Below are 6535 nucleotides of genomic sequence, written 5' to 3' on the forward strand. Positions count from 1 at the left end.
CGTGGGTTAGCGCGTTCAGTCCCTGGGTCGGGAAGATCCCCTGGAGGAAGAAATGGCAACCCGCTCCAGTATTCCTGCCTGGAGAATTCCATGGACAGAGGAACCTGGCAGGCTACAGTCCATGGGGTTCGATAAGAGTTGGACGTGACTAAGGGACTGAGCGTGCACGGATGCCCAAACTGGGTAAAGGATGGAAGGGCAACAATCCATTCTGTCTCAAATTAATTCAAAATGGAAAAGTTAAAAAATAAACATCCATAAATAAAATATACTTCACATTTTATAAGCCAAGCAAAAGGAAAAGAAAGTGTAGGCCCAGGCAATGAAAATTCTTTTTAGTGTTACCTAAGCCCAAGCAAAACAAATAACTCAGGTAGAAAAATTAAAAATTATGTTTGCTCCCTGAACCAAACAGAAACTGTACTTAGAGTCTCTGCATGCTGTGTTCTTCCATTAGCATGGATAATTGGAAATTGACTGTCTTTAGAAATGATGCCCAGTTTCTCTGTCTGGGTACTGCACAAGATAAATTCCCAGGGCAGTGGCCTATGTTATTGAATCCAACAGTAATTAAGTTAATGTATCCTATCTTGTGTGTCGAGGTATAATTCAGATGGTACAAATCCTTTATTGAACTCAAATTCAATAGTCATGTACAATTCCCCCATTTGTGCTATGTACAAAAGTTGTAGGAAAATTACAAAAGGTGAAACATTATCATTATATTCCTAGGAAGGTTGGGTGCTGTCATCGACACAAGTCATTCATGGGGCACCCTTTCAGTTGCACAGAGGAAAATGTTCTGTTGAGTAAACATCAGCACATCATCAATAGAGCAAAGGCCTGTGGCTCTTGCCTACCTGGTATTTTTTACTCTTCATTCTGCTAAATATACTCTGATTATACTTTAAGAAATCACCTCCTCCCTTCTCATAGCCCATATGATTCAGGAGGGCAGGTGTCACACCCTAGTTCCAGACATGGGTACAGGACCCAGATGGTCAATGAGGCTCCTTTCTAGGGCTTTTGTTGGAACTATTAGGAAGGATAAGGGCTTCTCCTTTATAGGATGATACTAAGGTGATAGGAGGTAAACCCAGAATCAGGGGTGCCCATCTTACTGGCATCTTGGAAGAGATGCTGAATGAGGTCAATGCAGGGGATGGAGAGCTAAGAGAAATGGTGACCAACCATTTGTCAACATGCTTCTAGTATCTCTTTCTTCCTCTCTTTCTTTAACCCAGTTCTATTTGGGTTTCTAGTACTTACTAACAGAGTAAATAATTTTTAAAAGGTTTTCTGGCCAAAAAAAAATATATATATATATATATATGTATATCATTTATTTGAAATCTCAGCACCCAGATTTATCTCTGATAGACCACTCTGTTATACCATTGTAAATAATTCTATCTTCCTGATTCTTTTAATTATCTTCTCTCACTTATTTGGTCTTCCCTCTCACCTCATGCCTCAACAACACTCACGAGGCTCACCTTTCCCCAGAGCAATCAGGCGTCCGGCCTGCTCCCTTCCCCAAGTGTCACACAAGTGAAACCTCTTTAACTCAGGCTCTGAATTTTGTCTAAGCTCTGAAAGTAACAGCAAAAAAAAAAAAAAAAAGGAGGGACAGAGAGAGAGATGGTGAAAACAGTAAGACTGCATAATCATTCTGAGGTTAAACTTGGAAGTTTATTCTAACAGAAGCAGCAACCAGAAGTTGCCATGGCCAGTATTTTCAAGGCAGCCACTTGCCAGCTCAGGAGTCTTGGACAAGACACCCGAAGGCACAGGCTCCAGACACCTAAAGTTTGCGCCATGAAAGGAAGGGTTACATTAGATGGAAAGCCACCAACATGGTTTTCATTGAGTCAGCTCATCCCCCACAAAGAAAAGTGGCAGAGGAAACCAATCCTCAAGTGTACCAAGAAATAGACAAACTATCACTTTCTAATGTTCTTATGCAACTTTACCACTGTATCCACCTCCCCATAAAAGCCACATCCCTACAGAGCAGAGACCGTCTGCCTGCAAGCAAAGAACAGCTACAGTGGTCGCAAACACTTTCCGCATACTTACCACTGCCAGGCACTGCACGAGACACCCCTCTAACTGCATCTCCAACCCTCGCAGCATCCCTTTGAGGTAGATTGCTTTAGTCTCCTTTGTTAAACAAGAAAATTAAAGTTCAAAGAGGTTAAGTAATTTGACCAAGATCCCACAGTGAGGAAAGTTCTGCACTGTCTACCCACCGACCCCTCCTTTTCCTGTGTCTTGCTCTATATCCACGTTCCATCTAACATATGAAAAGCCATAAGCAGGAGCACATGTGTCAAGCTGGTGTCTTTGAAAGGAGACTGGGAGAGCTGGGTCCACCAAACAGAGAAAGGACCAGACAACCGCCTCCGCACTTATCCCTCAGCAGTTAACACTAACAATGATGAGTAAAAAGTACAAATTTCCAATGTGTACCAAAGGCAAATCACAACACTATAATGAAGGGGAAAAAATCTGAACTATCCACTGGGGAAGTGGCTAAGCCAAGTGGCACAGATCACTAGGACAGAGATCCTGTAGCCTTAAAAAATGATGTTACCTGTTATGTACATGAAACAAGATCAAGCCAAAAGAAAAAGAAAAACAGGAACCAAAAGAATAACATCAATTACATAAAATAACTTTTTTTGATCATATACTATGTGCAGGCATAGTGACTAGTATATTACCTGGATTAGCTTCACTGAATCCTCAACTGTAATCCTATGAAATGGGTATTATTCTTACCCCTATTTCAGATGGGGAAACTGAGGCTCATGTTAAGTAAAGTACCCAAAATAATTCAACTGGCACTCATTTTAGAAGCTAGGGAAGTTTCACTACAGAGCCTTCTCTTTTAAGTGTTTATCACTACGATATGAAAACACAAATATGAACATGTATTCAAGAACAATGGATAGGAATGCCCATATACGCTCAGCACTTTTTAGTGTTCTGGGACACAGAATTAACAAAGCAGAGAAGGTTGCATATTTCATGGAGTGACATGCTGGGAGAGGTAGAAGACAGACAAATGTGAGAATGGAGATACAGACTATGGAGAAAGTACAGAGCAAGGTAGGAGGAGGGGGAGTGGTGGGGAGGGGCTGGTGTAGATACTTGAATAGGGTCATCTAGAAAGGCCATTTTGAGAAGGTGACACTGGACTAGAGAAATGAAAGGAGACACCAAGCCATGCAGCTGGAGTCAGGGTAGGTGGGGGGAGAGGGGAGGTCCTCCAAGGGAAAGAAGCATTAGTGTGAAGGTGATGAGGAAGGATTAACCTGTGAGTCCAAAGAACAGCAAGAATGCCAGTGTGGCTAGAAGAGGAAGAGGATGATAGAAGGTGAGTTCAGAAGGAGGGACAAATTCACAGCAATATGGATGGACCTAGGGATTATCATACTAAGTGAAATCAGACAAAGACAAATACCATATGATACCACATATGGAGAATCTAAAATATGACACAAATGAACTTATCTGCAAAACAGAAACAGGCTCACAGACATAGAGAACAGACATGTGGTTGCCAGAGGGGAGGGTTGCACTGGAAGTTTCGGATTAGCAGATGCAAACTATTATATAAAGAATGGATAAGCAACAAGGTCCTAATATATAGCATAGGGAACTATATTCAATATTCTGTGGTACACCATAATGGAAAGGAATATGAAAAAGAATGTACAATATATATTTATATATAAATAAATAGGATATACAAATAACATATTTTATATATATATATTTATACAACCCACTCCAGTATTCTTGCCTGGAGAATCCAATGGACAGAGGAGCCTGGTAGGCTACACTCCACAGGGGTACAAAGAGTTGACACAACTGAAATGACTTGGCATGCACACACACACAATACACGCATAGCTGAATCACTTTACTGTACAGCAGAAATTAACACAACATTGTAAATCAACTGCACCTCAATAAAATAATTTTTTGAAAAAGGAGGAACAAGATTCTGAAGGCCTCTGTAAGGGCCATTGTAAGGCCTTTGAATTTTATGAAACCAACCTTAGAGGATTATGAGCAAGGAGTGATGCGATTTGATTAAGTGAAGTGAAGTGAAGTCGCTCAGTCGTGTCCGACTCTTTGCGACCCCGTGGACTGTAGCCTACCAGGATCCTCTGACCATGGGATTCTCCAGGCAAGAATACTGGAGTGGGTTGCCATTTCCTTCTCCAGGGGATCTTCCCGACCCAGGGATCGAACTCAGGGATCGAACCTGGGTCTCCTGCATTGGAAGCAGATGCTTTAACCTCTGAGCCACCAGGGAAGTCAGGTGGGCCTAAAAGGGGGGCTCAGTGGTAAAGAATCCATCTGCAATGCAGGAGTCACAGGAGATACAGATTTGATCCCTGGGCCAGGAAGATTCCTTGGAGGGGGGCCTGGCAACCCACTCCAGTATTCTCGCCTGGAGAATCCCATAGAATGAGGATCCTGGCAGGCTAGGCATAGAGTCCCAAAGAGTAGGACATGACTGAAGCAACTTAGCACAGCACACAAAAGGGGCACAGTGTAAGACTGAACTTCAAACTCAAAATACCTAAAGTCTGTGAGGTCTCTTAAGGACGCCTTGTCCACCTACAGATGGGCAAACTGGTCCCAAAGGTGCCTGACCTAAGGTCAAATAGCAACATGTGTGAAAGGACCGGTTCCTTTAATGATCTGTGCGACTCTGGGCAAAGGAAAGGAATGAGCCAAGGGAAAGGAATCGCAATGTTTGAAATCAAAAGAATTTAGGAACTTAAGAGCCCTCAGGTATAAGGTCACTGAGGGTGCTCGAATCTGTGTTCTTATGTGTAAAACATGAAGAATGGTTACCTCACAGAGTTTCTTTTAGGATGAGACACGTACACTTATCTAGGTGTGGTAATAGATTACTGACTACCCTGCAATGTGGTAACCCAATTTAGAAAGCTTAGCTGGTTTCCAGCCTGTCTATAGTATAGAAGCTAAATGACAGTCATCCAGGTCTCATCTTAAATATCACCACTTACGTAACCCAACCTTCACTTGCCTATTCCCTCCAAAGTTTTACCAACTCCTAGGCCTCTCTACCACATGTCCCAGCTTCATTTGCTTGATATCACAAATCCATGAGTTTCTTATTGAAAACCTGCACATGTCTGTATCACAAGTACTTGAAACCATACCTGTTAGACAGTGTTGTCCTCTGTAGGAAGACATCATATTTGATGACTGAATTGGCTTGAAATTAAAGACCTTGGAGGATGAAATGATTGTCAAAGGACATTGTGAAACCCCCTTTTCTACCTGGAATGGCCTGGAGACAGTCCTGCCAGTGGACAGAGAGCTGGAGCAGGACACCTCTTCAGGCCCGTTCTACTTTTTAGAGTTGTTTTATCTCCCCCTGTCTCTTTGCCACTGGAAAATCTGTCATTTGAAAGAAGAGACAATGAACCAGTAGCATCTTCCACTTCCTTGTGAAGCCTTAAACCCATGCAAAATTTTACAATCTGGTCACGCAGTTGAAACTCAACTCTTGGAAAAGAAGGAGGGAGAGAGCTTTTTATACTCAAGAGCTAAGACTAAAATACGTAAAGAAAAATAACAACGCTGGCAGTGAGTATTGGCAGCTTCCCTGACAGCAGAATTCAATTTTAAAATAAATCAGGCAATTCTTCAAACTAGAGCTAGACTTCAGGAAATTAGGGTTTGTGTTCAAGTGGGCACATTACAATTCCATAAAAATTGTCTTAGCTCTTTCTCTGCTGTGGACTTGGAAAGATAATGATGTACTTAATGTTTCTGATTATGTTGCTGGACGAATCGAGGGCTGTGGAATAATTGGAGAAGCAGAGACGGAGAGGTTATTTGGAAAGAGATAAACCAGAGGCCATCCTCTGGTTTGTGCCTTCAGCTCACAGGCCGGGCCAGACCTTCACATCATGCCCCTACCTCACTCCTACTTCTACTCTGGCTCCTTTAAGGCAAATTCAACCAAAAGGGACGGAAGATCCTAAGTCCCTTCCTAACAGGGATTGTTCTGTTTTCAAATAGAAGGTGTCAAAGGGGGGAAAAACCCTGCTCTGCGACAAACATCCCAATGGTTCAAAGCAGAGAGCAAAGGGTCACTGTGCCTTCCAAACTAAAATTATTCCAAGTCAAAAAAAGAAAAAGATACTTAACAAGAGAATTTACGATTCATCACCTAGCAAGGAGAGTCCATTAGTTTAGGTCCAGAAATGACTTGCCTTAAAAATACCCAACATAAAGAAAATCAAGAAAATCAGATCCTATAGACTGGATATAGGCCAAAGTCAACCCTCTCTCCTTTCACACGAAAGGAAACAGAGGCTTCAAGACACTGAAAGTCATGCCTAAGGGGAGTCTGCAGAGCCAAGAAAAGATCTCAGGTCCCTTCACTCCGGAGTAGGCTGACCAACCAGCCTGGTTTGCCCAGAACTGTACTCATTGTAACATTGCAGGGCCTTCCTCTGACTTCCAGTTTCTGGTC

The sequence above is a fragment of the Odocoileus virginianus genome, chromosome 3, assembly GCF_023699985.2.
Source record: "Odocoileus virginianus isolate 20LAN1187 ecotype Illinois chromosome 3, Ovbor_1.2, whole genome shotgun sequence".
Classification (NCBI taxonomy): Eukaryota; Metazoa; Chordata; class Mammalia; order Artiodactyla; family Cervidae; genus Odocoileus; species Odocoileus virginianus.